This window comes from Vombatus ursinus, unplaced genomic scaffold (genome assembly GCF_900497805.2).
Source record: "Vombatus ursinus unplaced genomic scaffold, bare-nosed wombat genome assembly UNPS02014959.1, whole genome shotgun sequence".
Lineage (NCBI taxonomy): Eukaryota > Metazoa > Chordata > Mammalia > Diprotodontia > Vombatidae > Vombatus > Vombatus ursinus.
Window position 1 is genome coordinate 9,185,925 of NW_020954737.1, and position 13,300 is coordinate 9,199,224.

Below are 13,300 nucleotides of genomic sequence, written 5' to 3' on the forward strand. Positions count from 1 at the left end.
CTTTTTTTTTTTAACAAACAATAGCAATATGTGTAAAAAAAAAAAAAAAAGATCTGAAGCTTTATTGAACCCAAAACTCAACATGAATCAAAAAATATGACCTAGCAGGGTGAGAAAGGTCATGTAATCTTGGGCTGAAGCATTATGAGAGAGTCAGAGAAAGAGGTGATGGATGGTCTCATGTATTCTACTCTGGTCAGACCACACCTGGAGGACTACGTTCATTTCTAAGTAACACATTTCAGAAGAATGTTAACAAGCTACAAAATGTCCATGGAAAAGAACCAGGATCATGAGGATCCATGAGTTCATGCCATATAAAGGTCAAATGAGTAATGGATGAAGTAACTAAAGGTGTTTCGCTTACAGGAGAGAAAACTTAGCAAAGTCTTGACAGATATCTTCAAGTATAGGAAGGAGGAATTAGATTTCTTCTACTTGGGTCCCAAAAGATAGAACTAGAAGCAATAGGTTGAAGTTGAAAAAGGACAAATTTAGTCTTGAAAATGGAAAAAATTAACAATGAGAGCTATCCAAAATTGGAATGGGTAACTACAGAAGGTGGTGGATTCACTCACATTTGGCCTTTTGGTAAAGGCTGGACAGTGACTTGTTAGGTATGTTATATAGGGAATTTTTTCAAGGGGATGGGTTAGTAGAGGGGATCCTTTTTGTTTTTCAGGTACTGGTTGGACTGGAGGGTCTCTAAGGTTCCTTCCTTGTGTAAAATCTGTGTTTCTATAAAAACTCTGAAAAAAAAGAACTTACTCTGACAGTTGGCTTGGTCAGCTCCCTGCAAGTGCTCTTAGGCTCCTGGGTTCCATTCATTGCTACTAAGAGCTAGCATGTATATATGGCAATTTAAGGTTTGTAAAATACTTTACAAAAATCTCACTTTATCCTCACAATAATCCTGAGAGATGGGTGCTGTGTATTATCTCCACTTTACAGATCAGGAAATTGAGGCAGATAAAGGTTTAACTGATTTGCCCAGGGTCTCACAGCTACACAGTGAATGAAGCTAGATTTGAATTTGTCCTTCTGACTCCAGGCCCAGCACTCTACCCACTGAATTGCCTCGCTGCCAATATTAAATGTTAAATATTCATTGGCCTTTCCACTAAAGAAGAAGAAATATATATTTTTCTGTGGTAATAAATTATGTTTTCATTGTAATGAATATAATTAAAAATGAAGATACACACACACGGGAGGGGAGAGAGAGAGAGAGAGAGAGAGCATAAGGCAGAGTAAAAAGATACAGAGAAGCAGATAGGCATAGAGAGAAAAACAGCAAAAACTGACATGCACCTCCAGACATACACAGAGGCACAGGGACACATACATTCTTTCACGGAGTAATAGCTCCACCTTTTGGTTTTTGAGATAATTTTTGTCAAGCTGAAAATCTAGAATGCAGAAAAATAGACAACACCAAAAGCTGAGCTGGGTATAACTTAATTGTTCTTTGATTATTCAGGATGTTCCATTGTTTCTGAGTCATGTTTTTAAACCTTGGTTATTATATTTTAGAAGTATGAAAACACCATTGAATAGAGATTTCTATAGCCAGAAAGGCAAAAAACAGTGCTTACTGTAATCTGTATTTCTCAAGAGAAAACGACTCCATGAACAAGAAAACAACCATTTTTAAATGAATGGAATAATTTTGTAAGTTTTTTCATCATTATAATTTCACAATCACTATTGTGCAAAGCTGAGAATACTGATAGAAAACTCCAAGAATCAGATTTTTCATTGTTTTTTTCAAATACTGTTTTAGCATAATCCATCCAGAAAAAAAATGCCTTTAGCTTTTCAATTGCCATTAGTGACATTAACTAATGCAAACAGAATTTAGAAGGGGAACTATGAAGCCTTCCACCAGCACTTTCTAAATAGAGTCCCATGGGACCTTTCCTTAAATTTGTCTAAGGGTTTCCTTTTTTTTTTTGGCTAGGCAATGGAGTTAAGTGACTTGCCCAGGGCCACACAGCTATTAAGTGTTATGTGTCTGAGGCTGGATTTGAACCCAGGTCCTCCTGAATCCAGGGCCAGTGCTCTATCCACTGTGCCACCTAGCTGCCCCTCTGAAGGTTTCCTGAAAGAAAAAAATTGTGATGCCAGACAAGTCTTCAGAACAACCCACCTGCCTTGCTGTCTGTTTCACCAAATTAATATAGGTTCAGCAGATGTGGAGGATTTATAAATTCATTCTGCAAGTATTTATTTATTTATTTTAGGCAGTTGGGGTTAAATGACTTGCCCAGGGTCACACAGTTAGTGTCAAGTGTTTGGTCTGAAGTCGGATTTGAACTCAGGTCCTCCCGACTGCAGGGTTGGTGCTCTGTCTGCTGTACCACCTAGTTGTCCCCCTTTTTTTTTCAAGTATTTATTTATTAAACTCCTATTATGTTCTAAGCACCGTGCACTGAGGATTGTTATTGTTGTTGTTCAGTGGTTTTCAGTCATGTCGGACTCTTTGTAAGCCCATCTGGGGTTTTCTTGGCAGAGATACTGGAGCGGTTTGCCATTTTCTTCTCCAGCTCATTTTACAGATGAAGAATTAAGGCAAACAGGGTTAAGTGACTTGCCAGGGTCACATAACCAGTAAGTGTCTGAAGCTGGATTTGAACTCAGATCTTCCTCACCCCAGACCCAGTGCTCTATTCACCTAGCTGCCCATATTGAGGATATAAAGGAAAAAAAAAGAAGAAACAATCCTTTACCTTCAGGAAACTTATATTCCCAGGGGTATACATAAGTCAATACAAAATATATAAAAGTCAAATAGAAAAATAACACCAACTAAACCAAGAAATTTCAGGGAGGAAAGAAAGTACTAATAATTAAGGAGATCAGGAAAGGCTGTGTGGAGGAGATGGCACTTGACAATACCTGATGGAACTTGAAATAAGCTAGGGATTCTCTGGAGTTGGAGGTGAACAGGAAGAGCATTCCAGGCATGGGAAACAGTGTTTGGTTTTTGGTCTTATCCTCATTTATTTAGTTTAATTTTATTATTTATTTGTTTAAAATGTTTTTTAAAATTTTGAGTTCCAAAATTTTCCCTCCCTCTCACCCCTCTTCCACCCATTGAGAAGGCAAGCAATATGGTATCAATTTTAGATATGAAGTCATCATGTAAAACATATTTCCATATTAAACATGTTACCAAAAAATCAAGAAAAATAAAGAAAATTTTAAAATTATATTTCAATGTGCACTCAGAGTTCATCAGTTCTTTCTTATCATGAGATCTTTTTATGTTTTTCATCTCAAATCTTTTGGAATTATCTTGGATCATTGGATCAGAGTAGCTAAGTCTTTCAAATTGTTACATATCACTGTTACTGTGTACAAGGATCTCCTGGGTCTGCTCACTTCACTCTGTATCAATTCATATAGAGCTTCCCAGGTTTTCCTGAAACCATGCCCCTTATCATTTCTTGTAGCACAATAGTGTTCAATCATAATCATATACCACGACTTGTTCAGCCACTCCTTAACTGATGGCCATCCCCTCAATTGCCAATTCTTTGTCACTACAAAAAGAGCTGCTATAAATATTTGTGTACATATAGATCCTTCTCCATTGCCTTTTAGGATCATGGGATTTTAGGGTTAGAACGGACCTTAGAGTTCATCTAGTCCAAATAACATTTGTTTTATCAATGAGGAAGTTGATGAAATGATTGATAGAACTTGCAATTCAATTCTAGGGCTTTTTTTCATTCTGCTCAGGTTCATGTGGTTGTATACATTTTTTAAAAAAGAAAATACAACATCAAGTCTCTGCCCCCCTTCCCCATACAATATTTGGAAGTATTCAATAGAAAAATAAGCAGCCCATTTCCACTATCTCCTAGTATTGGTAGTTATCTTGCTAGAAGAGTAACAGCAAAGGTGTGCTAGAATCAGCTCAAATAGAGCAGAGAACTATTTTTTTTTTCAATAGGAGCATTTACACCTGAGGAACTGGCAAATGCTACAATAAGGATTTGATTTATTGCTTTGTTGATTGTCTAGACTTAAGAAAGTGATGGAGAAAATAATAATATAGATTAAATTTTAAAATGTCATTGTTGCTTAGTCATTTCAGTTTTATACAACTCTCCATGACCCCATTTGGGGTTTTCTTGGCAAAGATACTAGAGTGGTTTGCCATTTCCTTCTCCAGTTCATTTTACAGATGAGGAAACTGAGGCAAAGAGGGTTGAGTGACTTACTCAGTGTTATGCAGCTAGAAAGTGTCTGAAGTTTTGAACTTAGGTCTTTCTGACTCCAGGCCCAGTGCTCTATACACTGTGCCGACCAACTGCCCAAAGTGCGTCGTACATATACCTTATTTTTGGAGAGTTAGTTGTTAAACCTTTACCAGCACATCTCTAGTTACAGCCACTCTGCAGCTATACCTGGTAAAACAATTTTAAGCAAAAAAGCCAGGGCACAGGTCAGAGAATAAGAAGTCAGCAGAAATGACCTAAATCAAGCAGAGGTCCGATGTCATTTATAAATTGGGCAATATTTGGCAACAAATATTCAGGTAGAGAGGGCAGCTAGGTGGTGCAGTGGATAGATCACTGAGCTTGGAATTAGGAAGACTCATCTTCCTGAGTTCAAATCCAACTCCAGATACTAGTTTTGTGACCCTGGGTAAGTCACTTAACCCTGTTTTCCTCAATTTCCTCATCTGTAAAATGAACTGGAGAAGGAAACGACAAACCACTCCAATATCTTTGCCAAGAAAGCCCCAAATGGAGTCACGAGGAGTCAGACATGACTGAAAAACTAAACACGCATTCATTAGAGAGATTTAACTTCTTAGTCTCCCCACCAGCAGCATCTTTTAGTTCAGATCTCTCCATAAGACAGCCAGTTCCATGACCAAACTTTAGTAGTTTTTTGCCTCAAAACCTTTTCAGAAAGTTATTGTTAGTTCTGTAGAAAGAGGGAGAAATAGGGATTGAATTAATGCTTTCAAGGCATCAGCTAAGAGCCTTGCCTTCATCTGCCTCCAGGGCAGTATAAGAGAGAATCAGAGGGTCTGATAGAATCTCCCTTTAGGTTATGTTTCTGAACTTACTAAAAAGCTGAACAGACAGCTGGGTTTCTTTTTTGTTGGCACTACTCAGGACTTACGTTGTTGCTGGCCACTTTGAATAAGATCTGGATAAGATCATTCTGGATAAGCCTGGAGAAGCTTTGGAGGCTATTTAGCATAACTTTCTCATTTCATAGACAAGGAAGCTGGGGCCACCAGGCTAAGTGACCTCCTCAAAGTCACACAGGTAGTATCAGAAGTAAGATTTCAACCTAGGTCCTTTGATTCCAAAGATAGCACTTTCCCTGCTACAACGCATTGGGAAAAACCTTTGGAATCACGGTGTAAAGCAGGAGGAAGCAGGGAAGGGGTGTGGGGGTAGGGCAAAGAATACAGGACTAGATACCCTACCATTATGTCTATCTCATTTTGTGTCCATAGTCAAATCATTTAACCTCTTCATGCCTTAGCTTTCTCATCTATAAAATGGGAATAATAATTATTTTACATATTTTTTCATATAATTGTATAGCATAAATATATGTATATGTGTTTTCTGCTCCAGGAGAATGTAAGTTTCTTGAGGACAGGAATTATTTTACCTTTGTCTTTGCATCTAACTAAGAAGAGGCACAAACCCCTAGATCTTTGCTAAAGAAACCAGTTAAGAAGAAAAACATGCACCAAAAAGTAACCCAGACCTATCCCTTCACTGTTACTGCATGAATCATGTGGTCTGTGTAAGTCTGATGGTTTGGAAATGCTGTAAGGAAGCTGGACTCCCTAGGGACTCTGAGCCACACAGTGTATGTCACTTTCTAGGCAGAACAACTTCATAGATCCCTCTGAAATAGGAAAGACAGTTTACCTGCTAGCTGAGGGATCATAGATTTAGGGCTGAAAGAAACCTTAGAGGCCATAGAATTCAACCCCTTTATTGCACAAATGAAGAAACTAAGTCAGTCCTAGAGAGGTTATGACTTAACCAGTCAGGTGGTTGGCAAAGGTCTAAGGTGGGATTTGAACTCAGATATTCCTGACTCCAAGGCCAGCATTGTGTCCCCTAAACCACCTACCTACCCAGTATAATCCAATTCTGTTCTTTGGTCAAGTTAAATGAAACCTATCCTAAATTTAATGTCTTGTTAGCCTGAGTGCTTGAAAGGGAAAGTCCTTTAGGGAGAGCAAGAGAATAATCTCTCTAGAATTTTCCCTGGGGCACAAGCTAGAGAGACTGCATGTGAGAGGTCCTCCAAAATTGTATCCATGACCTCATGTGACAGTTGGGGAATACCCCAACACCAGGGTTACATTAATACCAGTCCTTCCTACCTTGTAGGATTGTTGTAAAGGTCACATGAGGTAATGTAATGTGTGACTTGAAGAATTAAAGATAAATAAAGAATTAAGATAAAGATAATTAAAGATAAAGATAAAGACCTCAGAAGATCTGGGTTCAAGTCCTGCCTCCAATACATAACTATGTGACTTGAAGCAAGTTATTCAACCTCACTGTGCCCTAAGCAACTCTCTAAACTCATATGTTGTCAAATAGATGATGATCTTTGCTGACAGAGAAAAGTTCCTAATAGGGAATTCCATTTACTAATGAAATCACAGCTCTGGTCTCCAATAAAAACAAACCTTGAGATGATTTACTCAGAGAACTAGTTCATCCCATGTAGAAATGACAAACATGGGCATTCTGTCTTTCTCTTTTATACTATATGATAAACAGACCTGGTGAGCTCTTGTGCCCAGATGGTGCCCCAAATGTGTGGTAATATCTTGGAAGTCTCGATTGCTTCCTGTCCTGGGTGGAACCAGCCTTTTTAGCACCTACTGACCTAGAGTTTCTATCCAGAATAATAATGTGAGGGCATCAGAGCCAGGATAGGTTTCACCACATGTCCAGATATTTGGGTTTATTTTTCTCCAGGAGAGAGCTAGCCCCTATCCTGGTCTGGCTATAATCCAAAATGTCTTCTGCCCTAAGAAAACTACAAGGGGAGCTCAAGGTGAGCTGTAGAATATGAGAGAAAGAGACAGGGAGAAGGGCAGGGAGAGACAGACAGAGACACAGAGAGAGACAGAAACAGAGACATAGACAGAGACAGAGAGAGAGAAAGACAGAGAGAATAGAAAGGCTAATTGTATATTCTCAGAAAGAGTCAAGGTCCAAAGTCCCTGGGTTTTCTCTTGAAAGCAGTTTACATAAAACTCTAATTTTCTTGCAACATTTGTTGTTCAATCATTTCAGTTGTGTCTGACACTTTGTGACCCTGTTTGGGGTTTTCTTGGCAAAGATACTGGAATGTTTTGCCATTTCCTTCTCCAGCTCATTTTACAGATGAAGAAACTGAGGCAAATAGGGTTAAGTGACTTATTCAGGGTCACACAGTTAGTAAGTGTCTGAGGCCAGCTTCCAAACTCACTGGATATTCCCAACTCCAGACCCAATGCTCTGTCTACTCTACCACCTAGCTGCCCTTCTTGCAACACAGAATTTAGAAATTCTAGACCTATCCCTTAGCAAGTCTTACAAGACACTGAAGAGGTCTGAGATCTTTGTTCTGTGGAGAGGAATCTCTATAGCTTTGTACTTGACAGTTATCAAAGTCCTCTTGAGCCTTCTTTTGCACAGTGGTTAGAAGGAATGAAGATACAGTATTGAAGGTGACATTTTGCTTTCATCTGTCCCTAAAGTAAGTGCTGAGATATCAAAGAGCAAAAATGAAAAATACAGAATAAAATGAAATTAGTTATGGCAACTCTTTACAGATTACTTTTAGCTCTTAAACAGAACTCCTCTTTCAACAAAAACAAATAGAAACAAAACAAAACTAAACTAACACCTCTCCTTCCCTCCCCCAACCACCAAAGTTCTATGAAAATTCTGTTATCAAACATTCTAACACACAGTTACTCTGAACATATGGGTGTACAGATATGAAGCCTTCTCTGGTTGGAATGGGCGGATGAGAACATTAGACTTGGATGACTCTGGAAGAGAGAATGAGGCTAACAACTTTGTTCTGCTCTGCCTCACTTAAATCCAATTGCACAAGTCAAGACATCACCCCATGATGTCATTGGTCTTCTTAGAAAATGAAGGACAAACAACAACAGATGTTTGTGCACTGTCTGCTCCAAATGCTTTTCTTCTCACTGGGCAGAAGTTCTGCCTTTGCTGGCAAAATCTGAGGTGGAGAATTTGGAGGGGGTGAAGTGCTCCTGGAATAGGTAAGTTTTTCACTTGCTTCATGACATGTCCTCACTGTATAAGCTGACTTCTTCTTTAGTAATATCAAGGACAAACTTCAAGGGCTGCAACTGCATGCAGCTGATGTAATGGGAAATGTACTTTATTTGTACATTTGTGCCAACCTAGGCTGGTCTGGGTATGCCCAAATCACTTAATAAGGAGGCACTCCTGGGGGAGGGGGGCCTCTGCTGGGGCATGCCCAGATCTCCTAAGATGGGGGCACTCTTGGTCCCTTACCAAATGGGTGGGTGTATGTAGCCTCCTTTGATTTGTTGCATAGCCAGAAAGGCTGTGTTTTTAAGACTGGTGAGACTGAGACAAGCCACCTTCTTTCTACCACTGACTCAAAGACTCTTTCCTTCAAGCTCCTTCCTACTTTATTCAGAGGGTGAAGATCGCAGTTCACCCACAGTGCCACCCCAGTGCCATGAAATGAACCAGTGAGAAGGGAAGAACTTTGATCCTCTGTCTTCTTCTTTTACCCCACTTGAAGAAATGGGCCTGGGGGAGGGTACTGTTTGTCACCATTGTCCTCAGTTTCTTCATTTCCTGTGCTGGTGGTCATCCACACTTGACTCAGATGTTTGAGCCATAGTGACATTGAAGCCAGGATTACAGGCAAGATGATGCAGAGACCCAGAGGTCACCTTCCCATAGACCGAGGTGGTGCAGGGAACTTCGGGGAGGGGAGGGGATTATGCCTCCCACAGGTTGGGGGTAAGTTTATATCTTTGTGGTTATATCTTTGAGTGAATATTTCCTTGTAAAAGTGAATCTGACTGTTAGAAGGAAAATGAAATGTGGATGCAGGGGACACTCCTTACACTTGGGGGATCACCATTGATTGGGACTCGAGCCATTTGCTAGAGTCATTTCCCTCTCAATCCCCCTAAAGGGTATCAGAGAACCCTGAGGATGGGGTAAAATATAATACATAATAACAATATACATAATATTATATTATATATAATTTATATATAACATAATTTTTACATATACTATATAATGTAATATATTGTATATATAATAATATACATAATAATGAAATGTAATCCGACCTTCAAGCGGTGGGGGCCAGGGTAGTCAGTGTTACTTTGGAATTCAGAAGATCAGGGCTAGCCGAGACAACAGAAATACAGGAAAAGAAACAAATATCGCACCCCGGGACATCAACAAAAGAACAACAGGAAGACTATAAAGAGATTTCTTTCTAAAAGTACACAAGAAAGGCAAGGTGTACCAGAAGTCAAATAGAAGAAATGGTGGAAAAACAGGTCTGAAACATGATAGACTAAAGCTCACAATACCCTGCCTACAGATGTATCACTATTTGAATGGGGAACAGGGGGGATTCAATTGCAGAATGTGATGGTACATCAAAGGGAGAAAAAAGCTTGATTGAGTCCCTCTTTCTTTGACATCTCAGTATTCTCTCAGACGACATGCCACCCTACAATTGGCATAATTAGGGCAGAACAGACTCTGCCCCCCTTACAGTGGTGGCAGAGCCAGGTTTCAAACCTCAAGCTCTCTGTTTCCTAAGAAAGGGTGCTTCCCATCATACCATGCTCTCCTTTAACAGATCTAGATTTAGAGGTGGAAGTGACTTCAGAGGCTAGCTAATTCACCCTCTTCATTTTACTTTTAAAATTTTACCTTTTTTCAATTAACAAGCATTTATATCCTCTCCCTTCTCCCTTCCCCCTCCCCACAACAATTGAGCAAAAGGTAAAAATAAAAAATGAAGTCTTCGCAACAAATCTGTAAACTCAAAACAATTTCCTACATTGACCATGACCAAAAATGCAAGTGCTGTACCTCTCTGACAGGAGGTCTTTTGGAATCCTGGTTGGTCATTGCACTGATCAGAGTTCTTAAGTCTTTCAAAGTTGCTTTTCTTTATAATATTGTTGTTATTGCATAAACTGCCCTTCTACTTCTGCTCACTTCACTCTGCATCAGATCATATGGATCCTCTTAGCTTTCTCTGAAATTGTCCATTTCATTATTTTTTATGACACAATAATATTCATTATATTTGCATACCCTAATTTGTTTATGGTATAAATGGGTATGCCTTAGTTTCCAGTTTTTAGCTACTATAGAAAGACCTACGTGGGGGGGTGGATCAAGGCAATGGGTGACTTGCCCAGGGTCACACAGCTAAGTGTTAAGTGTCTCAGGCCGGATTTAAACTCAGGTCTTCCTGAATCCAGGGCCAGTGCTCTATCCACTGTGCCACCTAGCTGCCCCAGAAAGACCTATTATTAATATTTTTGTACATATCCAACCCCTTCATTTTACAGATGAGGGAACTAAAGCCTTAAGTAGTTTACCCAGGTCCTTATATAGGTAGTAATGGCACAGTTGAAATTCGAGTCCAGATCCTCCAACTTCAAATCTAGCATTCTTTCCACCCAGAAGGAGCAGGGTTTCATGGCACTTGTACACAGTTGGACCTCTGTAAACATCTGCTGCTTTTCCTTTATTCCTTTTCTTACCTGGCTCTCCAGGAATCAACATGCCTTTTCATAGCTCCCACCCAAACTTGCTAGGATAGGCACTATGCTAGAGTCCATGCCTTACTGAAAATGGGCAGACTGAGTGGGAGTGTGGAGTGAAAAGGGGTGTGGGGCAAGGCAGGGATGAAAAGGTTAGAGTGTGTATTAGACAACAAGGAAAGACAAACACTGACAAATTGCCAAGTCTGACTATCAGCTAAGAAGTTATCATAGAATCAGGAGCATCATTGTCAGATTGGTGCTATACTGTCTCCTAGCTGTCAGCCCAAGAACCTGCAAAGAATTGAGACTCCCCTTCTCCTTTGTTCTGACCCCAATCCTGTTAATCCGCATTCCTTCTTTCTGCTCCCCCTTAAGTCTGCTCTTCCGGGCTGTGATAGACCCTATACCTTCCAGAAAATGGACTTATTGGTATGAACCTATGTATGTGTCTGTGTGCACAAAGAGGGGAGGGGAGGCAGTGGGTGAGAAGGTTGAGTAACTATTGAGCAATAAGGAAGGACAAACATAGGTCACTAATTCTACTAACAGTTCCTGTCTCTCTGTAACAGGGCCAGGAGAGCAACTAAGAAGCCATCCCAGAACCCAAGGGATCATTCAGTGATAGATACCTTACCACACCCTTGCTGCAAAACCCAGAATAGACTAAGAAATGCAACTCATCCTCCCTGCTTTGTTATTCTTTGGGATACTAGGTAAGCGACCAGTGGCTAGATACTAATTTATTGAAGGAATGTTAGCGATGTTTGGGGGAGAGGGTGTGGAGGAGGTTTTGTAGTAACTGATTTCTTATAGGCAGCGGACAGATGAGGTGTCCCAGAAGTGCCCAGGTACACTCCAATGTACCAACAGCCCTCATGATATGGTGGGGCTGCCTGAGATCTAGAGCCCACTGTGGGCAGGGGTGTCTTTCCCAGTCTGTGGGAAACATCCATTGCCCACAGCCACTATTGTTTCTATATTTCCTTCCTTCCTTCCTCCATTTACTGCTTTCTTCCTTTTCACAAAAGGGGCTCTGGTCAGGGAAGAAAAGGGAGTCACATCTAGTGACCTGGTCTCCTGACAGGTCAGAGTCCCTCTCCAACCCTCTTCCAGAATCTTTCCAGATTGGCCAGAGCTATAAAGATGCCACCTTGCCTACTCTAATGGTACTTCTGCTTGGTGGAGCCCAGTTCCTGCTGAGGCCAGATGGACTGTTTGCCTTCCTTCCTCCTATCTCCTGAAGCATCCCACCCTGATAGGGGGCTCCAGAGGCTGCTTCTGGGTCAGGGGGAAAATCAACTAAGTTTTTTCCCCCTTTGACTCCTCTGGCCACTGTTTTAAAAATCTCCATCTAGAATATATATGGCCCTGGAGCTAGGGTTGTTATAGGTAAGGAAAGTAATTAGAAGTTAAAAGTTTAAATTCTATTCCCCAGTTCTTAAGCTCCTCCTTCCTGCCTTCATGCAGAGTGTGAGGCCAAGAGGGCAAGTTCCAGTTGGAAACATACCTTTTTGCCCCAAAAGATAAGACTGAACATGTTTTCTTTAGTTTAGGATCAGCAGAAGAATTTTATTTAAAGGAACTCATTGCAAAGTCTGTATTTTTAAAGTAAAGTTACTCATTTAAAAAAAGTTTATTTAAGTTTTAGTTTCTTTAGGTTGTCTGAAAAGCATAACAATGCCCTTTATGATTCGGTTGGCTCTGGAATCAGAGGCCCTGGGATCATACTGGGACTCTGACACTTAGTGGCCTATAACTCTGAGCAAATCATTTAACATGCCTGGACCCTCATTCTTAAAATGAGGGGCTTGGACTTTGAAGGGTCTGCAAACTACTGCTCAAAGACCAAATCTGGCCTGCCGCCTGACTATTTTTGTACAACCGGCAAGTTAAGAATGTTTTTTTAAAATTTATTTTACTTTAAATTCAGGGGACAAAACAAGCATTTCCATAACGTATTATGGTAAAAAAAAAATTTAAAAAGATAATTGTACTTGAAACTGCAAATCTATAATGTACAATTTGATATTTTCTCCAAATATACAACAGTTATCATGTAAATTTTTTCCTTCCCTTCCAACTCCTCCCTTCACCCTAAAGATGGCTATTATTAAAAACAAATAGGTATATATATATATATATATATACATATATATGTAAAATTATTCTATACATACTTCTATTTATTATTTCTTTCTCTGGATACAGATAGCATCTTCATATGTCTTTCGTAGTTAATTTGGGTATTTATAATAGTCAAAATAATGTAGTTGGTCAAAGTCATTCTTTATATTTTTTTTGGCTAGGCAATGGGGTTAAATGACTTGCCCAGGGTCACACAGATAATAAGTGTTATGTGTCTGAGGCCATGTGTCTGAGGCTGAATTTGAACTCAGGTCTTCCTGACTCCAGGGCCTGTATTCTATCCATTGTGTCACCTAGCTGCCCTGCTCAAAGTCATTCTTAAAACAATATTGTTCTTACTGT

The 13,300-nt window shown here is 39.9% G+C and overlaps 1 pseudogene; it reads left to right on the top strand.

Moving 5' to 3' along the window:
• The first annotated feature begins 8,156 nt into the window (after nucleotides 1-8,156).
• LOC114030386 overlaps nucleotides 8,157-13,300 on the top strand; it is an 87,405-nt pseudogene continuing 82,261 nt past the window's right edge.